Source organism: Halichoerus grypus, chromosome 5 (genome assembly GCF_964656455.1).
Source record: "Halichoerus grypus chromosome 5, mHalGry1.hap1.1, whole genome shotgun sequence".
NCBI classification, from domain to species: Eukaryota; Metazoa; Chordata; class Mammalia; order Carnivora; family Phocidae; genus Halichoerus; species Halichoerus grypus.
In genome coordinates this window covers 32,116,746-32,135,258 of record NC_135716.1, presented here as the reverse complement: position 1 = coordinate 32,135,258, position 18,513 = coordinate 32,116,746, and the positions used below count along the sequence as shown (strand labels likewise).

At 36.9% G+C, this 18,513-nt stretch overlaps 1 protein-coding gene and 1 pseudogene across 3 annotated transcripts in view; both read left to right on the top strand.

The window, feature by feature from the left end:
• The window catches only part of ZFPM2 (zinc finger protein, FOG family member 2), a 449,708-nt gene that overhangs the window by 35,685 nt on the left and 395,510 nt on the right, over positions 1-18,513 (top strand). The window lies entirely within an intron of this gene.
• Positions 5,890-6,412, top strand: LOC144381684 (ATP synthase F(0) complex subunit C2, mitochondrial pseudogene; annotated as a pseudogene).

Below are 18,513 nucleotides of genomic sequence, written 5' to 3'. Positions count from 1 at the left end.
CATATTTTAATGGGCTAATGCATTTGTGTTCCTCATTTGCATCTTATGAGTCTTCATATTAAAGTCTTACATTAAGAATTCCTATGTTAGCTGTCTTCATATTGCCCTTTAGGTGTTTATTTAAAATTTTCAAAAAGAGTTGGAGTTTTGGGCGCCTGGGTGGCTCAGTTAGTTAAACGACTGCCTTCGGCTCAGGTCATGATCCTGGAGTGCCGGGATCGAGTCCCGCATCGGGCTCCTTGCTCGGCAGGGAGTCTGCTTCTCCCTCTGACCCTACCCCCTCTTGTGCTCTCCCTCTCTCTCTCTCAAATAAATAAAAAAATAAACAAAAAAAAAATCTTAAAAAAAAAAGAATTGGAGTTTTTACCAAGCACTAAATTTTAAAAATTGTTCATTTTCAGTTTCTAGTATGAATTTCATTTGAATTTTTCATGTATTTTTAAAGCATCAATGAACTGTGACTTAATTATACAGGTATCCTACAGATTCGGTTTGTGACAGTAGTCACAATTAGTATAATCACCCACTTCCTGGACCATTGTTGTCCAGATGTAGCTGTACTTTAAGCAAACAAATCTAAAAAAGCAAACCTCAGTGGAGGGCTCTCATGATAGGCTGGTTCAAGATGTGGCAAACCACTTACGATGCTAACTTTTTTACGCGAAGAAATATGATTAAGATACGTTAAATGGAAATCTATACAAAACCAGTGAAATTGTTAAAATATTCAAATATGCCATACTGTAACAAGAAAACACTGCAATGCACTGAAATCAGCAGTAAAACAGCTGTGTTTTAAAGGACAGTACTTTGAATGTCACTTGACAATTTGCTTTCAATTAGAAGTAATTTACAGGAAGATGCCCACAAGCTAATCTTTACAGGATAATTAAGTTCCATTTTCTTTACTTTTAATTAAAAAGCAGAAAAGATTTAGCTGATCCATAAAAAATGTTCTGTTTAAACATTCATCAGACTTCACACTCTTTTTTTGTTATTTGTTGTAGCAGATGTTATCAAAAGTGCAGTCTGCTCTGTTTTAAACCCTGAGCATTTGGAAAGTGAAACATGAGTTGCAGTAGGCATGTACTGGTGAGGTATGATCATTTAACATCTGTATGTTCAAAGAGGATATAACAGATACTGCTGTTCCATTCCTTAATTATGTTCTGTCTGATGCTTTTAATTGTACTACAAAACCACGTACATTAAAATGAGAAGCAATGCAACTCTCAATTTTGAACATTTATACATAGTAGGCTGATACCTAAAAAACCCCCTTTACTTCAGATGTCTTAAAGTATCTCTCGATTCAGAGGTAACACGTTTTTTATTGTAATTTTAATAATATAAATTGTGACACTGAGTATTTTAACATAAGAATTTACTCACTGAAAAGAGATTTAATGCTAAAGCCATTTAAAACTTTACTCTCTGGCTTTTAGTGTGGTTTTTAGCATCACCGCTGTTTTTATTTGGCAAAATAAAAGATATTGCCAAAGACATTTGGAGCTTTGATTTTATAACTTACTATTGGATGGTACTAATTTTTTAAGCTGATGAGAGCTGAATAGATCGTGATTTGTCATGTTATTCTCACCTCAGACTATGCTAAGGAATTGCACCACAATTCCTTCAGGCAAGAATTATTTAGTCCAGTATTGTATTTTTTAAAACTTTTTTTGGCTATTTAATTAATCTGTTCATGTTGATAATAGCTTTATTTTTTAGAATCTAAAAGATTTCCATAATTTGAAAAAAAAAAGTTGAGTCACTATAGAGCCGTATACATAAAATTTTTATAGCAGTAATTGCATTCACTATGCCTTTTGTCAAATGAGCTTGATTTTCAATCTTCTGACCAGTGAGTACCTAAAATTCAAAGATCCTGTTGGAGTTACCTATTTTTACTTACTTTTATTTTCTTATTTTATTTCCCTCTGTTTGAAGGAAAACTACAAATGACAAGACGGGTTGCTCACAAGCCCATTCATTTATTTGCTTTTGCCATTTAGATTTGTATATGTAGGGAATGTGCCCGAAGGCACTTTGACCAATATAGTTTAGGAGACTGCAAAATAAATGCAATTTATTTCAGCATATATTATAAATTTCAGGTAGGAGCTTAATTATAATAATCAGAATGCATTCATTTAAATGGAGTATGTGTTTGAACATGTAAATGTCATCAGGTTTTGTAATGAACTGGTGAAAATGTGTGCTTCTCTTATTGAAAGGATAACACTGGAAAAAGATTAAGCATGCCCTGTCTTCCTTCTTCCCTCTTTTCTCTTTGGTAATCAACACCTGGTTTGATTACATCTTTTTGAACTCTGAAAGCTATACTATAAACTCTTTACATAGAAGTTTTTATGAAAGGGAATTGTGGCAAGCAGTAGTTGAACTTTCCACTTTGAGGAGAATTCCACCTTTTTTGTCATTCTGTAATTCAGACTTCTTTAGGTTTGTCATTGTTCAGGAGAGTGCAGTGATTTCCCTTTGGTGCTTGGTTTTCAAGTTTATGGCTGCTTTTAGAAGGATGGGACTGATTCTTATGTTTTGTGGTGCTTGGAGGAGTTATCAACTGCCCCGAGGTACGTGTACCTTGTCCATTGCACCTAATGCATGGCTAGTACATGATTGGTTCTCATTAAATATTTATTAAATGGCTGGTAGACAATAAAATTTAGACACAGCTCCATTTGGTGCAGTGCACACATTTTGTGAATTCTCTTTCCCCTCCCAACCTCCCTCCTTCTCTTTCTCTCTCTCTCCCCTCCCTCCCTCCCTCCCTCCCTCCCTCCCTCCCTCCCTTCCTTCCTTCCTTCCAAGATCAAAAGGATCTGTGCTAAGAGGCTGTAAGCAATTGTGTTACTTTTCATCTCCTTCGGGGCTGTACTTCTTGTAAAGCTAGGGTTTGTGAATACTGACCTTCTCACAAACTATACATATAAAACAATTAGATTATTTTTATAAATACAGAAATAATGTCCTGCTTCAAGAGAAGATTAAAAAAAGACAGATTTTTTCTTGTCTATATTTATTTATTTATTTATTTATTTATTTTTTGCTTTTGTGGTTGTGGCTCTCCCCTTCCCCACCCCCACGTTTGATTACTATAACGTTCCTAGCTTTTATTTCTATATCTAAATACATTTGTATTTCTCACCTGTGTTTTCTACAAATTAGTCTTGAATTGGCCTCTGTTTTTCCTCTTTATTGCTTTACCCTGCTTGTAATCCTTCCTCCCTCAAGTCTATCAGCTTGACCTTCCAAAAACAACTGACGACTTGTCATCATTGCTTAAAATCTGCTATGGCTTCCTATTACCTACTTCATTCAGTCCAGATTCTTCTTTGGTTCTAAGACTTTCCATTACTTTTCCCTTTTCAAGTTTATTTCTGTACTCTCTAGGCCATAAGGAACTCTTCTCCAGCAAGGCAGTACTGTCTTCCTATACCCCATCCCACAACAGCCATTCACTTCCAGTCCCTGCTCCTTACCGTTGCTCAGGTAATGCCCTGCCTCTCCCCCCTTCGTCATCTTAATCTTCCACACTGAAAATGTCCAGTGGAAGTCTCACGTGTTCCAAGAATCTTCCCAGTATTCTTATCCACAGTCATTACTCTGTTCTATATTTCTTTTGCAAAAATAGTGTCAGGCATTTTGACACTTGTTTTCTATATTTTTTTTCTACATATAGGATACCTTTGTCTCCCTGTGAAGAACTTAAGTGTTTTAAGAACAGAAAAAAAAAGAGTTCCTGTGCCCTTTTTGCTTTTTTTGTAAACCCTAAATCTCATAGCAGTATGGTAAGCAGGTGGTAGGCATTTATTTCATGTCTTGTTCGACTTTGAAAAACAAACTATTAGAAATTCATAAGTAGCTGCATACGTGTATTGAGGGAAAGTATTGAATAATATTTTCTCATACATTTAGAATAAGCTTTTCCTTTCCCCCAAAGACTTGGGGATTTTGTTTCATGTTTGTTTCTAGAATGATTTTCTGCCACTTGGGAAAAAAAAAAAATATTCTTTTAGAAAATAATTACCATTAGCTTGAAGATAGAGATAAATAATCAGTTTTTAAGGACTATCATTTTAGTTCTCAATAACTCGTTTTGGAGCTAAGGTGTTAGTGGAAGGAAGGACGTGTAAGTCATCTGTCTCTTTTTTTTTTTTTTTTTTTTAAAGATTTTATTTATTTATTTGAGAGAGAGAATGAGACAGAGAGAGAGCATGAGATGGGGGAGGGTCAGAGGGAGAAGCAGACTCCCTGCCGAGCAGGGAGCCTGATGCGGGACTCGATCCCGGGACTCCAGGATCATGACCTGAGCCGAAGGCAGTCGCTTAACCAACTGAGCCACCCAGGCGCCCCAGTCATCTGTCTCTTTACCCCTAGAGGGGCGGTGCCACCGCGCCTCTGCCTGTTACTGGGTTCATCAGAGTCTTTGCATATTTGTAATTACCCTTCCATAAATAGTTTGCAACTTGACCACAGCATTTTGCCGCTCCGTTAGAATGAGGCCCAAGGTCCAAGTTAAAAGCAAAATCCTCAATGAATTTAACAAAATTAAGCCAAGAGCTGTAGGTTATAAGAGCAGAGCTAATGGATTCAGCTGTTCTTTACTTTCATTTTAACCAACACATTTTGCATTCATTTTCCAGATGTGAGCCTCATTTGATTAAAATGGAGTGAAACTAATTTTGTGAAAGTTTTGTATCACCCCTGGAGATAACTGGAGATAACCTAGTGTGTCACAAAACTAGAGCCGGCAAATCAGCATTTGCGGGGTCGGTTTCAGTAACTGCATTGCAGAAGTATTGCAAGACTACTTTTTAAGGCATATTGGTAAACTTTTGCTGGGGTTGTTCAGGTGACTCACCTGTGACCAGAGCTGGATTATGAGGGGTGTCCTGGAATTCAGAGGCGGCCAATCCCAGAGCCGGAGACAGTATATGGCGATGCTACTTTAAGTGTGGTTGGTTCAAGGACCAAAGCCATCAGCAACACCTGGAAGGTGGTTAGCAAAACAAATCCGTGGGCTCCACCCCAGACCTACTAACCCAGAAGCTCTGGCTGGAGCTCAGCAATCTATGGAGTAACACGCTCTCCAGGTAAACCTTATATATGCTAAAGTCTTAAGAGCTACTGTGTGTGGAACCCTGGAGTTCAGCTTGAATCATTATCAGACAAATCAATCTCTGTATTTCAATTGAACAAGCTGTATCTAATGATTTCTGATCTCTCATCCGTTGTCATAAAATGCAGACAAATTGAATCAAGTTTTTTAAAGATATTGGTTATTTCACAATTTTCATCTGTATTTGAAGTGTATTCTGAACGGATTCATCTGAATTGATTAAAATGCAAACAAAAGAGCCAGATCACTCTGATAAGCAATGGAAATTCCACAGTCTTTTTTCAGAGCACATGTTTGCTTTATTCAGCTTTGTGTCTTTCCCACCTAGCAGAGAACAAAAGCAACTGTAGTGCAACCTTGTTCTGGCCCTGTCTTGGCATTTAGGTTTGTTTCATTTTGGCACATGGCTGTGTTCTTTCATCATACAGGAAACTATCTGCTGAATCAGTCAAATCTCAGATTCCTTGAACTTCTTGATCAGGCTGATGTTTTCCTAATGAACAGAGGTTGCTAATCTCCATACCAAATAATTAATTGTTTTTACCTATTGAGGTGCTAAGTAATAAGTCACATGGAGTGCTGTATTATATTAGCCATATTATAACTAATATAGGACTTGTAAAATAACTTGACCATTTCTTGAGATCTTCAAGTTTTCATAGTTTGCTATGTAAATGTGCTGGCCATATATTGATCTCTCTAGCAGTATCACATAAATAAGATCATTAATTAGTATCATTTAAAAATATAGATTACAGCAGCTCTCTGTCTTCTCTGCCCTGGGAGCAGCGCTGCTCTCACGGGCCCTCAGCCCCTGAAAATGTCTGCCGGTGCAAAGGTGGTCTCCACGCCCTTCTCGGTCAGGAGCCCCTCTCAGCTGCTGAGCCGATCACAGGCCGCAGTGGTGCTAAACCCTCCGGAGACGCTGACAGATGAGAGCCTCAGCAGCTTGGCAGCCCCTTGTCCCCCGACCTCACTTATTCCTAACCACGGCTTCTGAACCAGCACCGTTTCACGGGACATGGACACAGGCTCCAAGCGCATTGGGGCTGGGCTGCCATGGTAGGGGTGGCTGGCTCTGGGGCTGGAAGCGGGGCCGTGTTTGGGAGCCTCATCATCCGTTATGGCAGGAACCCTTCCTTGAAGCAACAGCTCTTCTCCTGCACCATTCTGGGCTTTGCCCTCTCCGACGCCAGGGGGCTCTTGTGCCTGCTGGTGGCCTTTCTCATCCTCTTCGCCATGGGAAGGAGCCCTCTCCACCTCCCATAGGTCCTTCTCCTGTGTCTCATCTGCCCTGTATGTTCATTTTCCTATACCTCCCCAGGCGGTATAGGAACCAACCCCAGGGTTGGCTCAGGGTTTGACAGAGAGAAGACAAATACTATATTAATAAGAAAAAATATGGAGATGACGTCAACTCTTGTAGTTATATAAATTCTTTCTGAAAATGAACTTTCATAATAATGCTTTATAGAAATTGCAAGCTTGACTATAATCGATTCTGTATATGTATGTATGTGTGTATAATATTCATGGAAATTCTACAGTATGTTATAGAGTATATGAAGATAATTTTTGGCTTTGCCAATTTAGTGTGGCTTAGAGCTAAGACTCAGTTATAACTTTCAAGGCATCTAGAAGTAAAATCATATTGGATATGAATTGTTAAGGGTTTATTTAGGTAGAGGTAGAATTTGCCCTACCAAAAGCTTTTCTCTACCTTCTTAGGTTGTGTAATATTGTGGGGTAATTATAACTATTGTTATACTGGATCTGGGTTGACTGATCTTTATATTGGTGCTATTAAGTCTGTATTTTACATCTAACTGATTGTATTGAATTTGTGTTATGTCTGATACCTGCTGAAAAGTTATAATGCCCTGGAGGGTTATTACTATTAGTGATACAAAGATGGTTTGATGATAGCAGGACTTGATTTTATCATGCTTAGGTTTTTGTTACATTCTGTTTATTATATTCATTTATTTTATTTTTTTGATGTTATTTAAATGCCTGTTTATATCATAATGCTAGACTCTTGGAGGGTGGAGAAGGCAAACTATGTAAGTAAGACACAGGTTTTTTTTTTTTTTTTTTTTTCCTCAAAAGGGTCTTCCTCTGTGAGTGAATCAATGTGTGGGAAGACTGCGTATGTCCCAATGTGGACGTAGCTGTTTTCGTTAACCCATTTATAATATTGGCATCTTGTGCCATTAAGCTTAAATTTGATACATTTTATTGATTGAATCCCAGAATTTTGGTGTAGAGTTTCCTAGGCTTAGGAGAGTGACCCTAGGTCTGGGGGTCACAAATAAAAGTTTTGTTTTGCTTTGTTTTCTTCTGGTACAACTTGATTTTATTATCCAACAGGATTTCCAAATTGAGCAGCTCTGTTTAAAGTGTCGGAAAGTGCTAAGACACCTACCATGGGCAAAGGAACTCTTGTTTAGTATTTTTCTCTTTGCTTGTTTACTTTGTCAAGGGATCTGTGAAGGGGCTCAAGGTTGAATGTGTGAATGTGTATTTCAGTTGTATTTATATGTTCAAGGACTTTGAAAATCAGGCTTCTTAGATGTTACATGTTTACTAAAATACCTCTTAGTATGTATTTAGGGCTTTGATGAAATTTTAAGTTATTATTCAAGCTATTATTCATTTCAACTGTGATATTGGTGGTGTCTTACATACATATTTTTCTTTGGCTTGACAAATATGTAGAAAACAGGTTAATTTGTCCATTGTGTGTGGCCACACCCCCAAGTGTACCTTTGAAAAGATCATTTGGTACAGTGGCTCTAAGGTGGAAGCATTGCTAAATTATTTGTTTTTAAAATATTTGTATAACATGGCTTTTTTGAACTTTACTTTTATTTTTTTCAATGAAGGAAGGAATGAAGAAAACTACATTTTTTGGGTGCCGATCAGGTATCGTGACACATGCTTTAATTTAGGTTATCTCAGATTGCCCTCGCAATGACACTCCAGCTTAGGCTCAGAGGAATAAAGAGCACGTCTGAGATTCAAACCCAGCTCTGACTCCCAAGGCCACAGCATTTCTACCCTGACGTGCTGCCTCTTGCCATAAGGCCATGTGCTAATATTTGGTGGAAGGTGCAATAATAAAAGACATTTGCAAAGGAGTAGAAAAGCCAAATAGGTTTAGGGAAAAAACAGGACATAGGGAATTCTAAGGAGCTGTGTAGGCCCTCTGCTCTGAGCGTATAGGAAGGAAGAAGATCCATTGTCCAAAATCAATTTTTCCCTTCTCTAATTTTCTCAAAATTAATTTAAATAATTGATAGGTAGGTATTTCTCAGTGTGTGCTTTATAGCCTGTTTTTTCCACTTGCATATTCTGGAAAATTGAGTGAAAATCATTTTTTTTTGTTAAAAAAAAAAAAAAGAGAGGGGGATATGTTGTAGGCAAAAGAGGCAAAATCAGTACCAATTGCATGCTGGTTTTAGCTTGAATCCAGAATCCTGACACTAAATGAAGATATCTATTTGTATACTGTTTATTCAAAAGTTGGGGACACTTCAAATGCGTTTATTTACTGATGTGTCTGAACTACATTTTACTAAGACAATCTTCATGGTATTCGTGGTATGGGAATATTATTCCCCATATTTAAGCCTCATTTGAAGCTTTCTTACTCCAGGGTTGACTAGATGGTTGCTAGATAAAGGCATCCATAAAATAATACTTGAGTGTATTTATAAAAAATAGCTTTCCATTTTGGTTTGTAAGATACACTTGTAAATTTTTATAATGTTACAACATATTGTCCAGATTGGTTGATTGGGGGAGGGGAGAACTAATGTAATTCAGACAAGCAATAATTACTAGGTCAAGAAATAGGGCAATTAAAAAATGATTCATGGCAAGTAGGAGTGAGACATTTATATTCTGAAAATTAATTATGGGACATTTTATTTAAATTATAATCAGGAAGAAAAGTTCAGGGAAAAGAAAGAGGTTCAGGGAAATTTTATATGTACTCATCTTGAGTACAAATTAGTAAAGATCTTAGATTCAACTAATGTGTCAGAGTCCATTAAAGAGACTGGAAAACCCTATTTCACTCTCACTAAACTGCCTGAAATTTTAACCTCCAAACTTATGTATAATCAAATGTAGAGAGTGTGTATGTCTTGATAAATCTACATATATATCCATGATGTAAGAGTACAAAAGACGTGGATACTTGATTTTACGGGGTTGATGACCATGTGTTCATTGGCCAAAGCAAGTGTGAGAGCTCTTATAAAATCCTCAGATCTACATATTATAAAAAATAAACTATTTCATGTTTACTTAGGCAACAACTGTCTCCAACTGCAGTCCACCTATGGGCCTTCCCCCTACTCTATTTGCTAATTATGTATTCATTCAAGATTCAAAATATTCAAAATAGTCCACCTATGGTATAGTGCATCCTTAGAAGCTGACTTTCTCCCTGAAGGTCTGATGTCTCACAGCCTTGGTCTTTGGGCTTGAGGGCACTGATCATTACCGCTCTTGCTGGACTCCCATTTAGTCCTTCCCTTTTTTCCCTTTGGCTCATTCTCCTTCCACCTCATTTCCCCGTTGAACTTTTCTGTCCTGGGCCCTGTTATCTCAACTTGCTCTCACCTTTCAAACTCCTTTTGTACTCACTCGGATGAGTCCAGCCTAGTTTATGAGTGCTGGTATATAGAGGGCCCTGGCCTCCCCTTTCCTATTTATTAGGCATTAGGGCATTTGGCATGTTTTCAGTGTGAGCTATGGTGATCTCATAACTCACAGGATGAAGCTAATAAACAGTAATTTTAGATCCAGTAATAGATGAATGGGAGATCGTTGGCCTTTCAATTTGCAAGTCTACTCTTCCCATGGCTAATATAAGAAATCTCGTTGATTTTGAAATGGTGATATAAAAGACAGGGTTTTAGATTTGAGGGCTAGAAATCCCATACTTAAATTGCTCAGAATGTGTTTGCTGGAACAAGATAAAACTCCTTCCAGTGGATGCTAAACCTCTCTTAGGGTAGCAAATTTAAGGAATAGAGTAAATTCCATTATCAGATATTCAATTTCAATGTTTAAAATAGGTGATTAAATGCAATGCATAATCTCTGAAGTAGTTTGTAGAAGTGACCAATGTAAGTAATGGAATTTGGGATTAGAAAGGATTCTCTTTGCCATGAAAAAGCATTTTCAGATACTCATCCAGTAAGATCAACCTGCAGTAGTTAGCTTCAGGTTCTTTATTTGTTGTTTATTTAGCAAATAGAGTAGGGGGAAGGCCCATAGTTAACCCATATAGCTTTTTAAAGGAGGAAAAAAAAAAAAGATTTCTCTTTTAGTCCATTCAGCGTGGCTCTCCCAGGAGAAAGACTGATGGACCTAACCACAAACACTTTACTCGGTTGCATGGGCTTAAAAATGTAGGCACTTTTAAAGGGAACAACTTAATTTAATTGCTCCTTTCATTTAGTTTACGATGCTGTTTGGAATCAAGATGATTGATGATTTCCAATACCCCAGCTATAATTTCAGCCTCTGTTAATGCTTAGGTATAAGACTGACATCATCTTTATAAATTTACCATTTAGTTAATCCACTTGTGCTGATTGATTAGTGGTTAAAATCCAAGCATTCTATTAGATACCCAAATGATACTATAATATCTCCAAATAAATGACCATGCTAATTTTGAATGCAGAATGACATACTGACTTGTGAAAACACTGAATTAATGTCAGTTGCCTTTTAATTGTGTGTGAATGTTATGGCACTTTACATAATTTGATCAGCAGGCATGCTGTACAACATAGAGGTACCTCTCAGACTTTCTACCTGTAATCTAGGGTAGTTTTCTTGTTAGGTGGTGAGAGATCTAGGAGTAAAGATTTCTAGACACTGACTGAGGAATCACTAGAGACACATTTTTTAACATAACCATTTGTGTAGTTTCCACAAATTATTCTTTATTAAAGAGATTATGAAGAGATATTAAATCTCTACATTAAGTTGGATAGACATCATACTGAGAATGTATTTTTTAAATATTTATTTATTTATTTGAGAGAGAGAGAGAGAGAGCGTGCACATGTGTCAGTGGGGGGAGGGGGGGTTGTCAGAGGGAGAGGGAGGGAAAGAATCTTAAGCAGGCTCCATGCCCAGTGCAGAGCCTGACCTAGGGTTCGCTCTCATGACTCTGAGATCATGACCCCAGCTGAAATCAAAAGCCAGATGCTTAACCAACTGAGTCACCCAGGTGCCCCGTACTGAGAATATTTTTATATTAAATATAAGGTAGGGAAGTTGGATAAACATACAGTAAGGATAATTTTTTTAAGGAGATGAAAGGTAATTGCTATGGTTACTAGTATTTCCTATTAAAGCTGTATAAATTAATCTAAGGCCCTGGGATTTTTTATTTCCTGGTCCATATTCTCTCAACACTCTGAGCCTAATCAGACTAATGTGGATGCTGTAGGCATTCAAAAGTTAAATTGAAATATATTTTTTAAAGATTTTATTTATTTATTTGACAGAGAGAGACACAGAGAGAGAGGGAACACAAGCAGGGGGAGTGGGAGAGGGAGAAGCAGGCTTCCTGCGGAGCAGGAAACCTGATGCGGGGCTCGATCCCAGGACCTTGAGATCGTGACCTGAGCCAAAGGCAGACGCTTAACGACTGAGCCACCCAGGCGCCCCAAAAGTTAAATTAAAATATTGATGCTTGACTTTAAGTACTAAGCAAGTGAGACAAGTACAGTTTTTTCTTCCTTTATTTCTGAATAAATTTATTAATTTTATTATGACACAGAATACTCAATTAAGTCTATGGTGACTCTCTTACTCCCCAGTTCCTTTTCTCCAAACTCCCGCTATTAAAATGACTATATTTTGCCATATCTAGAAGAATGTGGAATGTATAAATCCTCTTTCTCTTTTCCAAGTTTTTACCGCCACTGTCCATAAACATTAAGGTAGGGGAGAGAAGAGCAGGTTTGACTAACATGAGAGTAAGTAGGGTGTGAGACTTGACTTGTTTTCTGGGAAGGAAGAAAATATTTCTGGAGAAAGGAAGTGTGCTGAGGGATCTTGGGCCACAGCTCTGGATTCTGGAAGAAGCAATTTTCAGCAAGTAACTCTTATTACCCATAGCCCCAGGAATGGGCTTCATCTAGCTTCAGCAGCTGAATGGACCCTGTATTTTTATTCCATTAATAGAAATGAAAAATTTATATTGTAAATGTTAGATGAATATATCCTACCTAATTTCAATATGTCCAATACCATTAGTAGGTCAATCAAGAAAATGTAAATGACTGAAGTCAGATCTTCTTATGCTCTGGTAGTATAAAGAGATAAAGAGGTAAAGAGGGATAGATAGAGAGGAGAGAGCTAGAGATGCCAGGAGCATCTCAAATGAAGTGCGTGGTCACTACAGTGGTGGGAAGCTGAACAACTGTCTAGTGCACTGTTGTGTTGGCTCAGATCATCAAAATGCCTGGTGGATAATAGCCGCTCCACAAAAATACATCTCCGCATTTTCTGGGACTGGTCACTTCTATCTGTTTAGCTTGAGGCAATGTGTAGCTTTGACCTAGGAACTTTTTGAAGTTCATGGCTCTGAGTCTCAGTGGTTCTGTTTCATTTGATTTACAAAGTACTTTTTAGCATTAACTTTGCAATGAAGGAGCTTTATTCCCAGAAGATGTTTTAGCCAGGGGTACACTTGTCATGATTTATGACCAGAGCAAATAATAAAATATATAAAACTGCATATGATGGGGCCCATTAAGTTATTTCTAGATAACTTTGCTCCTAAGTTAAACTGGCTATGTTTTTCCATGTCTGTGTCTGATAAGTAGATTTATCTCAACATCAGGTTTTCACAAGATTAATAATCCCTCTTTGTTAAGAGAGTCTGTTTTAAAATTGAAGACAGTTATCCTGATGTGAATTTTATAAACATATGTTAAACAATATTATGCTTTCATATATTTAAACATATCTGATATTATAACTATACTTTTAATCAGATGTCTTACAAAAATGGGAAGTATACTCAGTAAGAAAAAAAGTGGTTAGGCTAAAAAGATTTTTTCTTTAGCTTGAGTAATACTATGCTCTCAAAGCTGTAACCTGAATTATTACCACATATAAATCCATCTTCTTAATTAAATGGGGACTTTGGCCATTGAACCACTAGCATATGAACAGAGTTAGTTACTGAATGTTATTATGAGGCTGGCCTGGCCACATAATCCATTAGAGGTAGGATTCGGTTATATTGGTAGCAGCAAAGTGATTTTTATGGTTGTAAGAATCTTCTCTTTGTTCTGTCAGTATCAATTATTTCAGTACTAATAAAAATCTAAAAAGGGGGTCAAGTTTATGATCTGTGCCTTGGATGGCTAATTTGTAACATTTCTATCCAATAAGCCATGAGTTTCTTTCTTTCTTGAAAGGACCTATGCTATGTGGTTTGTCTAAATTACCTCAGTGTGTAACTATGGAGAGAGTGAGCGTGATATCATGGGATTATAATGTTAGAAAATTTCATTGAAGGGCATGAATAGACATTAAAATAATAAATATGCACTTATGATAGTATGTCTATATGTGTTTAGGATTGCAATAGTGAATATTACATATTTCCTTTGGGGATTTTATCAGTGTCAATCAATTTTGCTTAAAATTTTGGAGAAATAACTTATAGTAATATGTTAAAATGTATGGTAACAAGTGAGAGGAAATCTATGTACTCATTCAAAGTTTTGGTCCACCTTTCAGATGACACACCAATAAATTACTGAAAAACAACTCCTTTAAAACAACAGTGCAAAGTAAATCAAGGGCAGAACTGGCATGGCATAGTTGGGGGGGGAAATAATGGAACTTGTTTTATGATGTTAAACAGCGTCATGAGAGGATAACATAAGAGGTTGTGCATGTATATATTTTGCAAGTTATGGAGCCCTAGAATTCAAAATGTTAGGTAGAGCTTCCTAAAAACCCCAGAAATATTAAGCCTCTATTTAATACTGTTGCTTCTGTGTGTGTGTGTGTGAGCCTATGTCCACACATCATGACGATGTTGCCAAGACATACACTGAGCTGGTCAAACAAGACGGCAAGGAGAAGGAGATAGGAAATAGAGTGGTAGTCTCTCCCATTTAAATCCAAAGAGCTGAATTTGTCAAAGTACTTTCTGATAATAGACGGCTAGATGGCTAAATGATGCCAATCTATATACTTTTCTAGTAATAATGCAGGATGGAGGTCATTACACTGTCCACATCCAAGAACAGAAGGGGATTTTAGGAAGAGTTTGTAAATTTAGGGGAAGGAAACCAGATTAAGTGTTTAAGTTGGGTTACAGAGGTTATCTAAAGGCATAGCTTCTTTAGAGCCATCAGAAGGCTATAAAGAAAAACAGACCAGGATATAGACCCCTCAAATGGTTATACAATTTCAAATTCAGGAAATTTGTGAATGAACAGGAATATTAAGTTATTGAGTTATCGCCGGAGGTATGAAATAAAATATAGATTATTTGTATATGCAATGAGAGAAAGAAAGGTGATACTCTTATGTAAGAATAGACTATGATACTGGATTAGATTGTTAACTGTAGAAAAAAATGTTATAAAGGACATTATTAAGATAATTGGCAAAATTTGAATATGGACTGTATATTACATAGTTATATCTATCAACATTAATTAACCTTAATTAGTGAAATGTACTATGGCTGTATAAGAGCATGTCCTTGTTCTTATGATACATACTGAATACTTAGAATAAAGGGCCATAAAGCTTGCAACTTACTTCAAATGGTTTAGTAAAATCATAACAGTGATATTATTATTACTGAGAAAGAGACATAAGCACATGTGGCAAAATGTTAGCAATTTGTAATTCTAGGTGAATGATGTATGGGCCTTTATTATGTTAATATTATAACTTTTTGAAGATTTAAAATATACCGAATAAAAGATAGAAAAAAATGGATGCAACTAACAAGTAAAAGTACTAGATGATGGACTCTGAAAAACAAACTGAGGGTTCTAGAGGGGAGGGGGGTGGGGGGATGGGTTAGCCTGGTGATGGGTATTGAGGAGGGCACGTAGTGAATGGAGCACTGGGTGTTATACGCAAACAATGAATCATGGAACACTACATCAAAAACTAATGATGTAATATATGGTGATTAACATAACAATAAAATTTTTTTTAAAAAGTACTAGTACTACTAGTAGTAATAATAATAATAATGATAATAGTAATCATAAATGTGTACTGAGCTTTTTAGGTAGATGGAAGTCTTGATACACAGAAGTATCCAAAGGCCAGAATAACTATGATTGAGATACTAGAATAGAATGTTCACTATGAAGTTCTAAGCTTAATTTAAATAGGTTTATATCAGTGTACACCTAATAGCAATAGAAAACTCTCCTGGATCATTTTCTTGAAGGGCAGTGAACTTTGCAAATTACCAAACATATTCTTGAACTGTGTTGGAGATAATATTGTGATGTATAAAGAGGAGAAAGAAAGTAGGAAAAGAAAGCTCTTCTAAATTTTATCCATTAGGAGCGTGATATACTAGGAATTATAATTGGAAGAAAGGAAAGGTTGATGATAATGATCAGAATAGAGTGTAATTGAAAACATGTAAATAAAGAAGAGACTTCAGTAAATATAGAAGAAAATGGGAGAAAAATGTTCTAGGTATGAGTAATATTCAAAATCCACAGATCATAACCCCCTTCATATATATAAGGTCACTAAGTGCTCTGACCATCATGGTGTTAGATTTCACCATCTTCATCTTTAAGCCTTAGGGAAACAGAAGTCCATTACTGTCTTGATGGACAGAAGACCCCTCCGTGGCAAATTGTCTTGGTCTTCTATTCTTACTATACAATCTTTGTGGATCTTTTTTTTCTGCTTAAGATGGAAGCAAAGGACCTGCAAAGGGTCAAGGCAACCCACAGTTTGGTTTTTACTTCCTCAATTCAGCCAACCATTCATTGAACCCTCATTCATATTTCACAACATTCTTTTTTATTGGGTACCCCTAGAAATCATTTTGACCTCTTTTTGAAAGACCTTGCCTTGTAAGTCCATTTATTATTATTTTCAATTTTATTTTCCTTTCTCTCTGTTTCTTAAGCCTCCATTGGAGTACCAGGACACTCTTTTCTCTTTTAATCTCAAGCTATCTCTTAAAGGGATCTGATGAAGAGTAGTCTGGATTTCACAGGGTGGTGATTTCTGCAGGTGCCATAATAATTATTATTATATACCAGGTTGGCAGAGGAAAAGAAATCTCACATGGATAAGTACAATGCTTTTAAAATATAAGTAATGAATGCTACAAAAATGGAAGATAGATTATTTGACAAAAAAAATTGCAATTAGTACCTAATTACACGTTCAAGTCATAGAAAAGCAACAACTACAACAAAACAAAAGAAATGAGATAAAGAATAAAGAAAAAAATGAACACTGTATTTTTTTTTCTTTTAAATACATTAAAACTCAGGAAAATGATAAAGGAGAACATTGTTCCTTTATCAGATGGGAACGGAAAACTCTTAACTGATGACATAAAAAAGGCAGAGACTTTTAATAAGTATTTTCTTTACCTCTGTCTTCACACAAAAAGGTCATCTTTGATCTAATCACTGAAATAGCCAACACCTGGGCTGGGAGGGCAGAAAGTCATGATAAAAGAAGGAATGAACTAGAGATTGTGTAAAAAAAAAAATTAAAAATAAAAGGTTGTTCAAATGCTGGCGTTGGCAAACTTTAATATATAAATGGAACTCATTTAAGTATGGGGTGTCAATTGTCTTCCTCTTTGGGGGCTTTCAGTTTATATGATATATGCAATCCCTTTCAATTAAATAATAAATAGAAGTTTTGTATGTACAGAGTCTAGAGGAAATCAGACAGGACTATGATGTAGCCCCAAACCTCAAGAAATTTGCACACACTAAACTACCCTGGGGTATGACTTTCTAATAAAGAAAATGATGTAATGTGATTTATTTATAAAATTATTCATAAAAGATGCACAACTAGCTAAGTAAAGTCCTCATGGGTTCAGAGATACTTATCAATGGTTTTAAGCAACCTCAGGGAAATTTTATCAAATTACTTAAATATGAGTTTGTTTGTTTGGTTTTTGTTTGTTTGTGTGTTTTAATGAGGGAGTTAGATGGGGAGAGCAACAGAGGTTGGGTCAAGTGGACGAGCACCAAAACAGGAAAGCAGTGGCTAGAAGTGGGAAACTACCCAGAGTAGTAACTAGTTAATGAGTGAATCGGAGTCTGGGATAACATCCTGGCTTTGTCAATCTCATTCTCTGTAGAGTGGTTCAAGTTTATGGGAGTAAAGACAACATCTTCGGTTCAGATCTTCTAACTTCCTAGGAATAATGAGGGCTCTGTTCCCAGTGTACCACCCAGGGACTTCTTTGCCAGAACACAGGCAATCAATGATTTGTGATTTTGTTCCTGGTGTACGTAGTGTAACTTGATTTTGATTAAGTATTCTGACAAAGTGTCCCATGATAACTTTGTTAGTATTTTGTGGCAAGGAGTTTGGAGATAATATTTTGTCATTATTATTTGATATTTTTCCAAGGTACCTAAAATTCCTGAATTTTTTCCTTATCCATAGCAACCTAAGTAGGAAAAATTGACCTATTAAGTCCCAAGCCCAAATCTGAAATTTAGGATTTATTACACTTCAGAAAAAAAAAAAAGGATTTGCTAGAGAGAAATCAAACAAGGGTCTCCATTGATGGAAAAAAAGCCATGGGATTACCAACTACTTCTTTTTTTTTTTTTTTTTTTTAAGATTCCATTCATTTATCTGACAGAGAGAGACAGTGAGAGAGGGAACACAAGCAGGGGGAGTGGGAGAGGGAGAAGCAGGCCTCCTGCCGAGCAGGGAGCCCGACGCGGGGCTCAATCCCGGGACCCTGGGTTCATGACCCAAGCCGAAGGCAGGTGCTTAACGACTGAGCCACCCAGGCGCCCCGGATTACCAACTACTTCTTAGGGCGAGTGTAGGAGAGAGAAGAGTAGAGAGTCAAAGGGGAGAAAAGAGTTGCCTGGAGCCTCCTACCAGCAGGAAAGATTTTCATCAGGAAAGCAAAAGACAGAAAAAGAGAGGAGAATGAGTGAGGGGTGATTGGACTAAAGGCTTTGGTCTCTTACCGGTGCAGTAACAAAAAAGGAAGAAGCCAAGGAGAGGATCACACCTTTCTAGAGGACCTTTGAAGAGCCAGTGATTCTGCCCACTGGTAACTATGGCAGAATCAGCGTCCTGGAATATAATTAAGCAGATTAGCC